We start from the raw sequence: 15,156 nt of genomic DNA on the forward strand, positions 1-15,156 counted from the left end.
AGAATGCCAGATTGGAAGTCAGAAGTGAGTTCTGCTCAGGCTACTTCAACAGCACAGGCAAGAGATGAAACGCTGGTATGATACTGCGTTGGGTGCAAGAGACGCTTTGGAGGTAGAATTGTTAAAATAGGAGGTATTTTTGGTTGTGAAGGATGAAGAAGAGGAAGAAATCAAGAATGACTATACAATTTCTGCTTTGGACTAGAAAGGTAGGGAACACAGGCAGAGAGGGAGGTTTGCGAGCTGGGTAAGTTGAATTCACTTGGTTGTACTGAAGCTGAGGCGGGTAGAGGTCAGGAAAATCCAACTTGCAGAAGCTGCTGACCGGGGGTAGTGTGACTGACCAAGGGCCCCAGGTCTTGGGGTGCTCTGACATTCTTTATGTGGTCAATCAGGCCCAGGCCACACCTCCCATGGGTTGCTTCCAGCAGTGACTGGGCATGGCAGGAATACTGAACACTTAGATTTATAGTCTTCCTCCTTTAATCAGCAAAGTTGGTTTAGGACTCTCCATCAGCCTTGCCGAAATTCCTTAGAATTGCACAGCAATCTATGGCTCTTCCCTCAACCTCCCTTCCTTCCTTCTCCCCTCAGAAAGGGATAGATAGTCTGCCGCCTTCCCTGTCTCACTGGCTTCTTCTCTATTTTCCCTCATTAATATTTTCCCCAATTCATCCCTTGCTCCTCTAATCCTGTTTTGTCATCTGCTTTTCCGACAACCCATACTACCATGAAGCGTTATTGGGACATCCACTTGAGGACATCTAGCTGACAGACACAAATGTAGGTTGAGGGCTTTAGAAAGGTTATATCAATTAGAGTGCAAGTAATAGAAAAACCAGCCCGAATTGGCTTAAATGATAAGACAAGTCCATCAGCATGGTAGTTTCTGGGCATGGTGTGGTCAGGGCTCTGGCTCCATTTCTCCAAGAACTCTTTTGGTTCTTTCCAACTGTGGGTAAACTTTGTCCTCAGGTGGTTGTATCAATTAAAAGTCTGCTCTTTTTACAGCCTCAGCTCAAATATCTCATTCTCTGTGGAGGCTTACTCACTCAACAAAGTTAGGAGCCATTTCTCTTTCAAACTTGGATGTCTTAGTTCAAGTTGCTATGACAAAAATACTATAGGCTGGGTGGTTTAAACAACAAACATTTATTTTTCACTAATCTACTCTCTCTTGTCTCTTATTATAATGGCACCAATCCCATTCATGAGCTCTCTGCCATGGTGATCTAATTAATGCCCCAAAGCTCCAAATATCACCATACCTCCAAATACCATCACATTGGGGAATAAGATTTCAACATATGAATTTTAGGGGAAACAAATATATAGTCCAACACTTGAATCTATTTGGCATTGTTTTATTCTGCTTATCAAGGCTGTTTACATAGCTGCTTCCTCTAGACCAGAAGGGAAAGTAAAGACCATACTATATTAACTTTTATCCCTATTAATACTCTGCATACAGTTGGTATTTAGTGAGTATTTATCCAATTAAATTTACTGTCATTTCTTTACATAGAGAAATAGAAATAGACTCTGTGCTTAAACTTATTTAAGATTTTAAAGTAATTTAGAAAATAGACAAAATTTGAGGTTCACATATGGAATTTAGTCTCATTAGATAGTACAATACTACACCTATGTTGATAAACTTCAGGAAGATATAATGAGGATTTGGTTAGATGGGTTAAATATAAGACTTGAAATGTGGGAATGACGTATACAGCTAATAAATTTGGGAATGATGCATATAGCTAATGAGTTCCAAGCTATGGTTTCGAACATAGAAACAGAATTTAGGAGTCCATCAGGATTGTTTCCTGAAGATTTTGACTAAATATGTTGGCTCAGCAAAAAGCCAGACTAAGAAAAATAAAAAGAAATGAAATCATAAATACAGAGGAGAAAAATGGTAATACACTCTCACACACAAAATTAGAAATAAAACAGAAAATGTAGTTCCACCTGTGTGTAAACTCCAGTCTGTTTGAATCTTGAATGGTGAATCTCAAATAAAGTAGAAAAGATTGTAAAGGCTGTAAGACAATTAAGAGAATAAAATAACTGTTGAGGGAAGACAGACTGACAATAAAGATATTTTCTTTTTATAGATTTTATTAATTTATTTGAGAGAGGGAGAGAGAGATAAAGCACAGAGGGAGAGGGAGAGTGAGAAGCCAGCTCCCTGCTAAGCAGAGAGCCCAATGTGGAGCTCAATCCCAGGACCCTGAGACCATGACCTGAGCCGAAGGCAGACACTTAACCCACTGAGCCACCCAGGTGCCTGACAATAAAGATCTTGTGTAGAAATATAATCTGAGAGAAAATATATTCAAACAAAAGTCAATTTTTAAGATGAAAGTGGGGAATTTCTAGAAAACTCAAAAATTCAAAAATTTAGCATACTTCAGTATTTGACAAAGCAATTTTATTATTATTATTATTTTTTAAAGATTTTATTTATTTGACAGAGATAGAGACAGCCAGTGAGAGAGGGAACACAAGCAGGGGGAGTGGGAGAGGAAGAAGCAGGCTTCCAGCAGAGGAGCCCGATGTGGGGCTCGATCCCAGAACCCTGGGATTACACCCTGAGCTGGAATGACGTATACAGCTAATAAATTTGGGAATGATGCATATAGCTAATGAGTTCCAAGCTATGGTTTCGAACATAGAAACAGAATTTAGGAGTCCATCAGGATTGTTTCCTGAAGATTTTGACTAAATATGTTGGCTCAGCAAAAAGCCAGACTAAGAAAAATAAAAAGAAATGAAATCATAAATACAGAGGAGAAAAATGGTAATACACTCTCACACACAAAATTAGAAATAAAACAGAAAATGTAGTTCCACCTGTGTGTAAACTCCAGTCTGTTTGAATCTTGAATGGTGAATCTCAAATAAAGTAGAAAAGATTGTAAAGGCTGTAAGACAATTAAGAGAATAAAATAACTGTTGAGGGAAGACAGACTGACAATAAAGATATTTTCTTTTTATAGATTTTATTAATTTATTTGAGAGAGGGAGAGAGAGATAAAGCACAGAGGGAGAGGGAGAGTGAGAAGCCAGCTCCCTGCTAAGCAGAGAGCCCAATGTGGAGCTCAATCCCAGGACCCTGAGACCATGACCTGAGCCGAAGGCAGACACTTAACCCACTGAGCCACCCAGGTGCCTGACAATAAAGATCTTGTGTAGAAATATAATCTGAGAGAAAATATATTCAAACAAAAGTCAATTTTTAAGATGAAAGTGGGGAATTTCTAGAAAACTCAAAAATTCAAAAATTTAGCATACTTCAGTATTTGACAAAGCAATTTTATTATTATTATTATTTTTTAAAGATTTTATTTATTTGACAGAGATAGAGACAGCCAGTGAGAGAGGGAACACAAGCAGGGGGAGTGGGAGAGGAAGAAGCAGGCTTCCAGCAGAGGAGCCCGATGTGGGGCTCGATCCCAGAACCCTGGGATTACACCCTGAGCTGAAGGCAGAGGCTTAACGACTGAGCCACCCAGGAGCCCCTATTACTTTTATTTTTAAGATTTATTTATTTGAGAGATCAAGTGGGGCAGGGGCAGAGGGAAAAGGAGAGAATCTCAGGCAGACTCCCCCCTAAGCCCATCCAGGTGCCCTTGACAAGGCAATTTTAAAACAAATAAGAAGAACGGGGGACCTGGGTGGCTCTGTTGGTTGAGCATCTGACACTTAATTTTGGCTTAGGCTATGATATTGGGGTCCTGAGATCGAGCCCCAAGTTGGCCCCAAGCTCTGTACAGAGTCTGCTTAGGATTCTCTCTCTCTCCCTCTGCCCCTCCTCCTGCCCCTCCTCTCTTTCTAGCTCTCTCTAAAATAAGTAAATAAAATCTTAAAAAAAAAAAGTAGGAAGAAACAACTTTTTCCAACAGGCAGTTATTAAACTCAATATTCAAAGAAGGGATATGGACTAAGAGCTGTATTAAATTCAGGGCTATTCAATTCATACCAAGTTTAAAACTTGGCTGGTTTAGCAATACAGAGAAGTGTTTTGAAGTTGATGTTAGCGGGAACCATTATGCCCTTCTGCCAAATACCTTTAATGCCATGAACGGCCCTGTTGATTAAGATGAGAATTTTTCAGTGACTGGTAGCTACATGCTCCTCTTGGGGGACTGTGAATCGATGCAAAATTATGAGTCCTCTGGCTTTCAGTTTTATATGTGTCTAAGGAACTATTTACATGTAACCTACTGCTACAGACTGAATTGTGTCCCTACCTTCAAATTCATATGTTAAAACCTAACCCCCACTGTGACTGTATTTGGAGACGGGCCCATTAAGGAGATAATTAAGGTTAAATGAGGTCATAAGAGTAGGACCCTAATCCAACAGGACTAGTGTCCTTGTAAGAAGAAGAAGAGACACGAGACTATCAGGTGAGGACACATGAAGAAGGCACTGTCTGCAAGCTGAGGAGAGAGGCTTCACCAGAAACCAAGCCTGTTGGCAGCTTGCGCTTAGACTTCTAGTTTCCAAAAATGTGAGAAAATAATTTCCTGGTTTTTAAGCCACCCAGTCTGTGGTAGTTTGTTATGGCAGTCTGAGCAGGCTAACATACCCACTAATGAATCACTAAAATTAAATGAAATAATAAAATTTGGAGTCCATAAACAAAAAAATTGTGTATTACCAAGGAGTTGGGTGTATATATATATATATATATATATATATATATATACACACACACACACACATGTATATAAATATATATAGTGAACATATATTGACTGCTTAGGATGTGCTAGGCACTGTGTACTTTACATATAAATACTTCTTTAATCTTTACAATTACTTAAGTTTGGTGCTGTTATTAACTGCATTTTACAGATGATGAAACTGAGACTCCCCAAAATTAGTATTTTGCGTAACGTCACAGAACTCAAAACTGGGTTTCCAGCTGACACCAAACTATGCTTCTAATCACTGGATATAGTATAAAACAGCACTGTTCAATAGAAATATGATGTGAACCATGTATGTAATTTAAATTTTTCTAGGAGGCATATTTTTTATTTCAAGTTTTTATTTAAGTTCCAGTAAGTTAACATACAGTGTAATATTAGTTTCAGGTGTACAATATAGTGATTCAGCACTTCCATGCATCACCCAGTGCTCCTCATCACAAGTGCACTCCTTAATCCCCATCATGTTTCACCCATCCTCCCATCCACCTACATTCTAGTACCCATCAATTTATTCTCTATAGTTAATAGTCTGTTTCTTGGTTTGCCTCTCTCTTTTTTTCCCCTTTGTTAATTTGTTTTGTTTCTTACATTCCACATATAAGTGAAATCATACGGTGTCTTTCTCTGACTGACTTATTTCACTTAGTATGATACTCTCTAGCTCCATCCATGTTGTTGTAACTGGCAAGATTTCATTCATTTTTAGGGTTGAGTAAGAGTCCATCGTGTGTGTGTGTGTGTGTGTGTGTGTGTGTGTGTGTACACATCTTCTTTATCCAGCTGTCTACCGATGGACACTTGGGCTACTTCCTTATCTTGGCTATTGCAGATAATGCTGCTATAAACATCAGGGTGCATGTATCCCTTTGAATGCGTATATTTGTATTCTTTGGGTAAACACACAGTAGTGTGATGGTTGGATCATGGGGTAGTAGTTTTATTTTTAACTTTTTGGGGAACTTCCGTACTGTCTTCCAGTGTGGCTGTACCAGTTTGCATTCCCTCCAACAGTACAAGAGGGTTTCCTTTCTCCACATCCTCACCAACACCGTTTGTGTCTTGTGTTGTTGATTTTAGCTATTCTGACAGGTGTGAGGTAATACCTCATTGTAGTTTTGTATTTCCTTGACGATGAGTGATGTTGAGCATCTTTTCATGTGTCTGTTGGCCATCCGGATGTCTTCTTTGAGGAAATGTCTATTCATGTCTTCTGCCCACTTTTAATTGGATTATTTGTTTTTTGGACATTGAGTTTTATAAGTTCTTTATATATTCTTGCATACTAACTTTTTATCAGATATGTCACTTGCAAATTTTTTCTAGGATCCACATGTATCTACCTTCCTTTCTTCCCGCCCTCCTTCCTTCCTTCCCTCCTTCTCTTTTTCTTTCTTTATGATTTTATTTATTTATTTGACAGAGAGAGAGCACAAGCAGGGCAAGCAGTAGACAGAGGCAGAGGGAGAGGGAGAAGCAGGCTCCCCATTGAGCAGAGAGCCTGATGTGGAGCTTGATCCTAGCACCCTGGGATCATGACCTGAGCCGAAGGCAGACGCTTGACTGACTGACCCACCCAGGTGTTCAAAACTCATACTTTTTATATGCATACATAGTTGGTATTCTTCCAATTTTTCAGAAGGATGTTTTATTGTTACAGTACATCACTAGTGTTGTCTTGAGTTACTGTGGTTTTAAAGTGCTCTTATTGGTGTGTTAATGAAGATATTTATAGAATTGCTATTATTTTTTTCTTGTTATGTGTGGTTGACATTTTGTTATTATCAAGTCCTTTCTTCCCTAGAAAGTGAGAATATGTAGACTAAGAGGACTTCCTGGCCTTTTCTCCACCTAAATAGGTTATATAGTTAGAAAAACAGAAAAAGAGGGGCGCCTGGGTGGCACAGTGGTTGGGCGTCTGCCTTCGGCTCAGGGAGTGATCCTGGCGTTGTGGGATCGAGCCCTACATCAGGCTCCTCTGCTGTGAGCCTGCTTCTTCCTCTCCCACTCCCCCTGCTTGTGTTCCCTCTCTCTCTGGCTGTCTCTATCTCTGTTGAATAAATGAATAAGATCTTTAAAAAAAAAAAAGAAAAAAAGAAAAACAGAAAAAGAAAAACCACAGGGGTAGACGAATCATTGGCCTTACCTAGACTAACACTGTGTATGGGTTTGTTTGGGTTTTTTTTGTAACAAGTAAGATACAATTCTAAAACATAGTTAAGGGAGCTTCTGTGACCATGAAATAGAGATGCTAACCAGTTTGCATAAGTCCATTATGTTGAATGCAGAACTGTTGGCACTCTTATGACCTTACTGTATGGGTGTGGTTTGAAAATGTTTCTGAGGTGTTTTTCTTTTTTCCCCTCTCACATTAGCCTAACTCCAGTGTTACAGAGAAGTGGTTATTTTTAAACCAAGTAAGAAAGAACTTTATCATGTTATCATGGCTACATCACTTCAAGACAGAAAAAAAATGATTTCAGATAATCTCCTTCTGTTTCACTATATACACGTTTATTGTCTCTAGATCCCAAGGATAAGTGGATAAATGTGATAGTTCACATTTGCCCTGTAACTGGTGAGAACTGGTTTTCTAAGGCAAATGTTTCTATTCCTTTGCTTTAGCTTTACCAAATGAACTGAGCTGAAGCAATCTTTTAAAATGGCTATGATGCACTCAGTGTTTTCGAAAGCAGAGCATTGTAACCATTTAGATCCTTCATCATTATTATAATGTGTCCAGTGGCTCTTCTTGTAGAATTAATGCATGGAGCTTCCATTAAGTGTTCTCTAAATCCACTCAGAGATAGGCCAATCTATTGTCCTCTCAACTAAGTATTCATATATAAGATTTGAAAAATATTCAGAAACATTGCCAATCAGAGAGGAAAAAAAAAAAACCCACACACGTCAGCTTATATAAGAAAGAGGTGCTCTTTAGAGGGTTCTTAGGAGTTTCAGGGGGGTTCCCAAGGGACGGTGGAATAAACAGACTATCAGGAAAAACAGCTAGGAGTCTGGAGTTCTAATAGCAGTCCTCCAAAACCCACAAATGGTTGTCAGTTTAAAAAATCTAGGGGACAAAAAGATTAAGAAAAATAAGCTGATTATACTAATAAAAAAGAATATTATAGCAATTAACTGTAAATTAGTCAAGAAGCATGGGCCCAAGTGAAAGCAGCCCAATGCAAACCAGTTTAAGTGAAAAAAAGACTTAATCTTTTCACATAAAAGTGGGGAACATCTGAAGAACATCTGACTTTGGGCATACCTGGATCCGAGGTCTCAAATGATGGTTTCAGGATTCTCCTTTTTATCTGTCTCTCTTTTCTGCTTAGTTTTGTTCTTTTTTATTTTATAGGGCATTTCTTCCTATGACAGAAATATGGCCTCTGGCAATGCAGATGTCATTGCTGGTGTCTTTGCTCTACACTTTCGGCTCCAAAGGGAGAGAGAAAACTATCAGCCTCCAATTTGGAAAATTTCATGAATATTGATCACTCTGTTGGATTACTTGTCAAACTGGCCACTCAGGCCAGTCACTATTTCCAGGGGGCTACAGTCCTGTGGTCAGGTTGTCCTGGCTCACAGGCCTGTCCCTTGGTGAGGTGATGGGGAATCGAGGTAAGATACAGATTAGTAGCTCCATCAGATCCACACAGAATGGGGGAGAGGTGGTGCCTCAAATTGGAATAGGGCAAAGATGAAAATAGTTACATGTTTTCCAAAGCTATTGAAGAAAACATAAATAGTTAAGGTTCTAATATTTCTAAAAAGTGCTTTTCAAATTTGGAGATTTTGTTAAAGTAGTTTCCAATTCAGTAGGTATGGGGTGGGGTCTGAGATTCTTTATTTCTAAGCAAGCTTCAGGGACCACCCTTGAGTAGCAGTACTCTAGAAGCCATCTGTAAATTAGGTATAATTTTATGGCATCTGGTCAGCAGAAAACCAAAGGAGATTACCTGTGTGAGGCTGAATTTAGAAGGTTTTAGATTTAATTTTCTTTTTAAAGATTTTATTTATTTATGTGACAGAGAGACAGCCAGCGAGAGAGGGAACACAAGCAGGGGGAGTGGGAGAGGAAGAAGCAGGCTCCCAGTGGAGGAGCCCGATGTGGGACTCGATCCCGGAACGCTGGGATCACACCCTGAGCCGAAGGCAGCCGCCTAACGACTGCGCCACCCAGGCATCCCTAGATTTAATTATTTGAATAATTCTTTATCAGGAGTACTACCATAAAAATTTTGATGTTCTTTTGGACCATACTGTCTAGTGAGCTGTTAAGTGCTCTCAACAAGAAGGAGAGCAATGATTAGCACACTTACCTTGAACATAGTTCTGAGAAAAACTGAAGTAAGATATATCTGGAATATGCTGTTTTCCTAAAGACATGATATAAAGTAAGAAAGAGAAGAGTATGGGGCTAGGGCTGGGACTGTGGTCTGTGGTGGGGTGACACAGTCATGAGGCAAGGCTGGGACTGAATAGAACACATTTCCAAGGGCAATGGGAAGAAGTACAGGTGGGCAGAGTGTGACTTCTTGGTCCGCAGCATTAGAGAGAATTGTTGGCTAGTAACAGGGCTCCATCTCCAGGACTGGGGTTTAGGGATAGTATTCAAGTGATGTGGGTAGGACGGGGGATGAATATAGAGACTGGCATGGGTAAGGTAAAGACCAAGGTAAAGTACAGAGACTGGGAGAGTGGGCAGATTATCAAGGTAAGTATTTAAGGCACTGAAACCAGGGAAAAGGCAAGGGCTTAGTTTTAGAAGCACAGTTGAACTCAAGGTACCAACTCTGAGGTATGAGATGGAAAACAGGCCGGCTTGATGCCTGTTCCCTTAGTGCACAACAAGAACTCTGCAGAGCCCACGCTGGAGGGAGTAAAAGTCATGGGGCTTGAGAGAGTGGAAGGAGTAAAGCCATAAGTCCCAACTAAAAGGCCCCAGGTATAAAGGACGAATGTATTGACAAGAAATCAGAAAAGTTATTGCACTTGGAGAAAGTTCCATGGCTTTTATGCATAGCTCTTTATTTTGATTTTATAATTACTGAGTCTAATCATTATTGGTTAATGCATCAATTGAGAAAGAAATGTGTTCTCTCCACCAGAGTGGTAGTGATACTAGGTAAACAGATTTGTAACCCAAGTCTGTATGATTGCGCAGAGGTTCTGCAAACAGGGGTTAGTTTAATCAGTCTACTGAATCTGAAATGCTTACTTTAAACTGTCATATTTCCTCTTGGCTCCTTGGCTAGTTGCAAAGGAACTTGCCTAAGATACAAATTGAAAGCCTTACTAGTTTTTAACTTCTTTGGATTTATTTCTTAAAAGATAAGGTTTGGGATCAAAAGGAGAAATCTGATTGGTTATCTACCTAGAGTATAATTCAAATAACCAGAAATAATATCTATTTGTTTTCAAAATTCAGAAATTTCTAGACCAAAAATTTATAGAGCAAAGAAGTTCTCTAACAGTATATAGGAAAGTGTGAGGACTTAAAACTTTAAAGGGATACTTGTTTTCTTTTCCAATCCCACCTTTAAAATACTGCCATTGTTTTCACTCTGCACCTATTCACCCTTTCTCTACAATTAGCCAGTACTGAGTGTAGCAGTGAGCTCTCTTTGGAAGCCTTTGGAACTTTCTCTGTGGTGGGGAGGGTCCCCAGGACTTCTCTCAAATTCTAACTTGACAAAACAAGGGGAGAAAGGAATCAGGAATAGTCCTTATTTCCATGTATTACTTAAGATATAAAATGGTCATACATCTTTGATTTCCTTGGATAACTGCTAACCCCCCTCCTTTTCCTTAAAGATTTTATTTATTTATTTGACACAGAGAGAGAAAGAGAGAGAGCAAGCATGACCAGAGGAGCAGCAGGAAGAGGGAGAGAGAGAAAAGCAGGCAAGGAGCCTGATGCGGGGCTCGATCCCAGGACCCTGGGATCATGACCTGAGCAGAAGGCAGACGCTTAATGACTGAGTCACCCAGGCACCCCTAAACCCCTTTTGTAGAAGGGGGAAAACAAAAGAATCTATGATAAAGGCAGTAGCAGTCATGTAAGTTTAAGAAGTAACTTAGAGACAACATATGCATTTTGTGGCAGAGATTCAAGAATAAGAAACAGTACATTTTAAAGAATTCTAAAAAACATTGATTAGGGAATGCCACATTAACAAGTAGATACAAATTAAGAAAAATAAAACAAAACAAAACAGTATGTCCCTGGTGAGTCATCAGCTAAGGTAATATGGTAATCTTAACTCAGGATGTTTTTTGAAGGCCTTCTCACGTGGTTTGTGTGTGTGAGGGGATGAGAGAGGAAATCAATTTAGTGTTTTTCACTGGGTGAATTAAAATTATGCAAAATTACTTTTCTTGGTTTTTGCAGTTTAACAAATGAATAATTGACTCCATTAATTGACTCCAGAAAGCCGTTGATATACTTTTTACTTTTTATAATAATTTTAGGCAGAAAATATGCAAAGATAGTGCAAAGATTTCATATTTATGCTTCAACCAGCTTCTCCAATGTTAACTATTTACTTAACCGTTGTACAATGGAAAAACCAGGATTAACATTGGCACATTGTTATTAACTAAATTATGAACCTTATTGAAAGTTCACCAGTTTTTTTTCCAGTGTCTTTTTTTTTTTTCCCCTGTTTCAGGATCTAATCTTAGATTCCACATTGCATTTAGTTTTGTCTCTCATCTCTGTCTTTAGTCTTTTCTTGTCTTTTGCAACCTTGACACTTTTGAAGAATACTGGTTATTTTGTAGAATGTCTCTCCAATTTGGATTTGTCTAATGTTTTCTCATGATGGGGTTATGCATTTTTGGCAAGAATACCATACAAGTTATTTTGTGTCCTTCTTAGGGCATAACAGAGGTACATGATATTGATATGTCTTATTACTGGTGATGTTAATCTTGATTGCTTGGTTTAGTTGGTAATGTCAGGTTTCTTCACTATAAAGTTACTATTTTCCCTTTTGCAATTGATGATTAATTTGGGATATTTTGAGAGTTAGGCTAATATCCCCTTTCTCCTCAAACTTTTGCCCATTGATTTTTACATCCATAGGTAGATCTTGTCTGTAATAACTGTTATTGCAAGTATGCCCCGTAGTGACTTTGTACTTCTTAAATTCTCTCTACATTTACTAATTGGAATTCTATAAGGAAGAGCTGCCCTTTTCCCCCCATTTATTTATTCAATTATTTGGCTCATGGATATTTATTTTATGGATTAAAATCTAATACTATCATCATTGATTTAGTAGTTTATATTGTTCCAAAATTGGCCGTTTGGGGTTCCTTCAGTTTGGCTCCTGTATCCTTTTGACTTATCCCATCCTTTTTTGAGAACTTCCTTGTTTTCTGGTACCACAAGATTATCCAGGCTCGGGGCACCTGGGTGGCTCAGTTGTTAAGCGTCTGCCTTAGGCTCAGGGCATGATCCCGGCGTTCTGGGACCGAGCCCCACATCAGGCTCCTCCGCTGGGAGCCTGCTTCTCCCTCTCCCACTCCCCTGCTGTGTTCCCTCTCTCGCTGGCGTCTCTTTCTCTGTCAAATGAATAAATAAAATCTTAAAAAAAAAAAAAAAAAAGATTATCCAGGCTCATTCTGCCCCAGCCCTGGAATCAACCACTTCTCTAAAGAGCCCTGATTCCTTTTACTGGCTTTGCCCTGTGGTCCTACACTGCTCTCTGCTCTGGTGGGCAAACTTTTGGGTGTGATATTCTTCTACACTCTGGGCTCAGTTTCTGCCAAGCCCACATCTGTAGATGCCATATAGTTGAAGGCTATGGAGGGCTAAGCTTTCCAGCTACCTTTAACTGTGCTGCTTATACTGAGAGGTGGGTTAGGGTAAACTTCTTTCTCTCTCTGGGCTTTGGGGAGAGTTTGGCTTGAACTCGTAGGGGTAGAGATGTCAAAGCAGTGAATGGAGGGTTCAGGGAAGTAGAGGCAGGCCAGCATTCGGCAAGGGTTCGTCTTTGGGCTCTGATAACAGTCACTTCAAGTAGCCTTTGAACTTCCTTCTTTACACTTCCTTTCTGTTATCCTCTAATCCTTAAGCAAAATTTTATTCACAAGTTGTGGCTACACATTAGCTGCACTGCAAAGATTTTAGTGAGGAGTGGATAGAGGTGAAAAGGGAAGAACAGAATCTTCTTCCTTGAGGCTAGAGAAGTTATAATGAGGGGATTATAGGAGAGACATCTGTGCCCAGTGGTGTGGTAGTCTCATATAGTAGCAAGAGTGTGGTATCAAGATAAGGTGATTATAGCAGAAAAACATAACACGTGTAACACAATATGGGGAAATTCCTTCAGCCAAGGTAGTTTCCTTCAAACAAGCCAACAGGGTCCATTGTAATTTTTCCGTTCAGTGGAGGTGTGACCTGTGATTCTGTGACCTTATTTTGTAGTTACACAACGCTAAAGCCTAGATATTAGGGAGAGACCTATTAAAGTTTATCTTGCTTGTTTTGGCAGTGCACTTGCCTTTGGCTCAGGTCATGATCCCATGAGATGGAACCCCATATGGGGCTCCTTGCTCAGCAGAGAGCCTGCTTCTCCCTCTGCCTGCTGCTCACTCCCCCTGCTTGTGCTCTTTCTCTCTCTCTGACAAATAAATTTTTTAAAAAATCTTAAAAAAAAAAAGAATGTAATGGGGCACCTGGGTGGCTCAGCCAGTCGAGCCTCCAACCTAATTTCTGCTCAGGTCATGATCTTGGGTTGGTGGGATTGAGCCCCAGGTTGGGCTCTGTGCTCAGCGTGGAGTCAGCTTGTCCCTCTCCCTCTGCTTCTCCCCCTTCTGATCTTTACCTATTGGATAGTCATTTACTAATAATCACTTAATGGTTTAAAGATGAAAAGATTTTTAGTGTGGGTGGAGAGCAGAAAATGCCTTGCATGTACTATAAGCCCAATACATGTCGAATGAATGGATGGATGATTACAGGATGATTGCATGATATAATAGTGATACCATTGGGGTGTTGACAGTGAAAGTGCCTCTTCAGAAAGAAATGGGATTTCTGATTTATATAAGTTATCGTAAATTACTAGTCAAGATGTTATAAATAAAAACCAAGCTGCTTCCTTTAGCTAATAGGAATATTATTTTAGCTAATTATAAATTAGTATCTAAGTAGATAATGTGTCAAAAGACCTGACTTTCAACTTTTAAACAAGCAGAACAAGGTTAAGGCCTTTTTTTTTTTTTTTGTCTGTAAGCCTATTTAATTTTATTGCTTTTTATCATTAACATCATGGTGGTTTTTATGATTTCATTCAGGTCATAAAATCAAGATTTGGGAGTTAATAATTGAAAACAAAATAAAAGTAGTGCTTGGAAAAAAATTGGGGATGACTACATAACATCTCTATGGTCCCTTTCTATCTAACATTTTACATCTTTTTAAAATCAACTTTGTTGAGGTATAATTTACATACAACAAAATTCACCCATCTGAAAGTGTAAATTTCAGTAAGTTCTAAGACAAGGATTTTTTTTTTTTTACTAGAAAGAAAAACACTAATTAGTAGATGAAGAATTCTGAGTTCTCTGTTATCCTTTTTTTTTTTTTTTAATATGAGACAATTTTATTTGAACCCTTTGATTTAGCTTCAACATCAGTGTCATTATCATTACCAGGGCTGTTTGCTCCCCACATCATCTTCATGTCTGTGTAAATTATTTGAGCTATTTCACTTTTTAAACCAGAGCATGGTGCTATTACCACATGCATGTTACATGAAGAAAGATTTTTCCTTTCATCTTGTAGGTGGATAATCTCTACAACAAACCACTTTATTTAGTTGTTCTTTTATTCATTTAGTTTTAATTTAACTTTTGAAAAGGCAATGATTCATGTGGTTAAGCAAATTAAAATATACAAAGTAAACAGTGAAAAGTCTCTCCCCCACCTCTGTCCCCATCTGCTCAGTTGCTCCTCCAAACTTGAAACTACTGTTTATAGTTTCCTGTGTATTCTTCCAGAGTTTATTTATTCAGATATGAGTATATATAAACATAGGTCTCATTTCCCATGTTTTAAAGAACTGTGGTACCCTTTAACATTCAACATTTTCTCTAGCAATCAGTGGGCCACTCCTTCTTTTTTTTTTCTCTTAGGAAAAAAGGTCTCTTTCCAAAGAACTTTAGGGGCACCTGGGTGGTTCAGTCAGTTAGGTGTCTGACTCTTGATGTCTGCTAGGGTAATCATCTCAGGGTCATGGGATTGAGCCCCACATCAGCTCTGTGCTCAGCACAGAGTCTGCTTAAGATTCTTTCCTTCTGCTCTTCTCCCCGCTCTCGCTCATGAGCTCTCTCTCTCAAATAAATAAATCTTTTAAAAAATACAGAACTTCAGATTATTCAGACTAAAGTTTCCTGAAATTAAACAACAAGATTCCGG

This window comes from Ursus maritimus, unplaced genomic scaffold (assembly GCF_017311325.1).
Source record: "Ursus maritimus isolate PB19 unplaced genomic scaffold, ASM1731132v1 scaffold_25, whole genome shotgun sequence".
Taxonomy (NCBI): domain Eukaryota; kingdom Metazoa; phylum Chordata; class Mammalia; order Carnivora; family Ursidae; genus Ursus; species Ursus maritimus.